The following is a 3111-nucleotide window of genomic DNA, read 5'->3' as shown; positions in this document are numbered from 1 at the left end:
GGGACCAGCAGTTAGTGTAATGGCTGGCGCAGGACTCCCACGTAGTCGACCCGGACCCGGTGGCTTAAAAATCACGCCAGGCACGTGTGCGTGCACGCCCAAGATCCCGAGAGGAGAATGGAGAAGGGACTGCGGTGTGGCCATCCCCCCTGGGGGGTGATTTCTTGCTGTCTCTGTCTCTTGTCTGTCTGGCGAGCTCATGTGCCCTATAGCGAAAACCTCTCCAAAAATAAAAAAATGAATAAAGAAAGAACGTTCAAAAAAAGAGTAAATGGCTTTTTGTTTAATTTTATGAGAGGGCATTTGCACTTGCTAGAGTGAACAAGCAAGTGAAATTGAGAAAGCCTCTCTCAAGAGGACAGGCATGCCACAATCCCTTCTCCATTTCTCCTTTTCAGATTTTGGGTATGCATGTACATACACCTGGGTGTTATTTTTTCAAGCTGCCAGGTTTGGGACCTAAACTGTCCTGTAGGCCAGGTAAGATTCAGCTGCCTTAACCACCATGCCACTGGCTAGCCCACATAAGCAGCTCTTTACACCTTATGAGAAAAGTCAGGTTTTTTTATATATTTTTTCATTTTAACATCCTTAAAGGCTAGTACCATGGTCAGTTTTAGAAAATTCCTTCATCTTCAAAGTTCTGATTATCCATGAGGAAAGTTACTAAAGAACAAAAAAATTTTTTTACAGATTTTTAGCAAAAATATCTATGTCCCTGCCTTCTCATAATAGTGCAGCCAGCCACTCTCATTGAAGTACTTAAGACCAGCTCATTTGCTTATGATCATTCCTTCCACAAAACAGAAATGTAACTCATTCTTAGTACTTATTAGTTGTATCATCTTGTGTAAGTTGTTTAACCTGTATCTGTTTGTTTTTGAGAATAGTCCCTATCTCTAATATAATACATATAAAGACTTGAAGTATCTGTCCCATTACTAAGTGCTCATTAAAAGTTATTACAAGACCCTCTGGGGCCAGCAGGTGGCGGGTTGGTTGGGGCACTGAACTCCCATATGGCTGACTGCAGTTTGAGTCCCAGACCCGGCGGCTTGCATTCTCACTTTTCCTTTCTCTCTGGTCAAATTAAGAAATAATAACATTAATAAATAATTCCTTAAAAAAAAAGTAATTACAAAAACTTTCGTGTTCCAAAGTCAACAATCTGTTTCTATTTTAAGAGAAGACAGAAGATACTTTGCTTGTATTTAATCCAGTATTTTAATTTGAAATAAAGACTCCAGTTAAATACTTTCCTAGGGCCAGTCTATGGTCTGGTGGTTTTAAAAGTTAGATCTCAAATGGTCAACTACATGGTTTGAGTCCCAGACCCAGTGGCTTGAAAAACATGCCAACCATGTGTGCATATGTGACCAAAATTCCTAAATAAAGGAGAAATGGAGAATGGTACAGAGTGACCGTTCCCCATAGGAGGTGCCTTCTCACCTTCTGGCAAAATTTAAAAAAAAAATTCAACATTAACTGGTGTTTAAAGAATTAATCTTTATGTTCATGCCTAATGAACCAACTTAGACTGATACTATTTGCATTATTATTTACATTACTACCAGGCATAGTCTTATTGAAGACAGTTTCAACTATCTCTTAATCAGGAGGAACATAATAATCCAGGACTAAAAGATCAACAGATGTACTTTTCCACAGGTCTTTTTAAGTACTTAAAGATTAGGCTCTTAGGAGCTTTCCAACAGGGGTATTTGTGAATTAAAAAGGAATGCTCCTGGCCAGCCTACAGCTCAGTTAAGGTCACTATATTCCACATGGCCAACCAACCACATGGTTTGAATCTTGGCCCTGGTGGCTTGAAAAACATGCCAGCTGTGTGTACATATAACCAATAACCTAAGAAGAAGGAATGGAGGAAAGAGATTTCAGTGTGACCATAACCCATGAGAAGTTCTCTCTTTAATAAGCATACACACCCTCTGACAATTAAAAAAAAAAAACAGTTGGGGGTAGGGATGTCCTTTGGCCAATATATCAGAATCACCTGGGACACTGTTAAGAATGAAGATTTTAGGGACCAGCAGATGGCATAATGGTTGTGTTTGCTGTACTCCCACATAGTTATCCACAGTTTGAGTCCCAGACCTGGTGGCTTAAAACTCACGCTGGGTGCATGTGTGTGTGTGCCCAAAATCCTGGGAGGAAAATGGAAAAGTGATTGTGTCGAGCCATTCTCCCTGGGGTGGGGGTGGGGGGTTGATTTCTCGCTTTCTGTCTTTGTTTCAGTCTCTCTGGCAAGCACAAGTGCACTATAAAAAAGAAAAAAAAAAAAAAAAGGAATGAGGATTTTAGGCCAGTTAGTGACATGGTGTTTGAGGCCACTGAATCCTACATGGCCACTGTGTGGTTCAGGCCCAGTGACTTGAAAAACATGCTAGACATGTGTGTATATGCCCAAAATTCCAAGAAGGGATTATGGTGTGCCTATACCCCTGGTGAATGCTTTCTCACTTTCCCTCACTGTCTCTGCTGAGCATCACACTCTATAGCAAAATTAAAAAGAACAAAGATTTCTAGCCTCCACTAACTGAATCAGAAAATGGAGTGAGAGATTCAGCAGTGCTTAAGAATCTGTACCAACAACCTCAACAAATGAATTATACGTGAACAGAAATGTGAAACTATTGCCTCAAGGAAAGAAAGATCTGTTTGTGTTTAAACCTAAAAATTGCTCTTTTAACACATAAAAAATAATCTTTTCTTTATGGGGAGATTGTTCTCTTGCAGGAATTACTCAATAGTGAAGTAATTATTTTTTAAAACTCTCTGAGTCTGCCCTAGTAAGCCATTATACTAGGTAGTCTAACATTCAAAAAAGAACAGAAGTAGGAAAACTCTGAAAACCCTCAGTAAAGTTCATTCTTGGTCTTCTTTTCCTAAATTTGTTTTCAATTTTATTAGGTTGAATCACTGAACAAGACCAAAAGAGAACTTTATTTTACATGACTTTATTTTACATTTAAAACCGTTTTATGCTTTACTTGGAAAAAAAAAAAAAACTCAACTCTGCTTTTAATATTACTAAAAGCATTTTAACCAAAATCTTGATTTAGGAAGACTTAAGACATTGTGCATTATTTT

The sequence above is a fragment of the Tupaia chinensis genome, unplaced genomic scaffold, assembly GCF_000334495.1.
Source record: "Tupaia chinensis unplaced genomic scaffold, TupChi_1.0 Scaffold000154_1, whole genome shotgun sequence".
Classification (NCBI taxonomy): domain Eukaryota; kingdom Metazoa; phylum Chordata; class Mammalia; order Scandentia; family Tupaiidae; genus Tupaia; species Tupaia belangeri.
Note: the sequence above shows the minus strand (reverse complement) of the source record.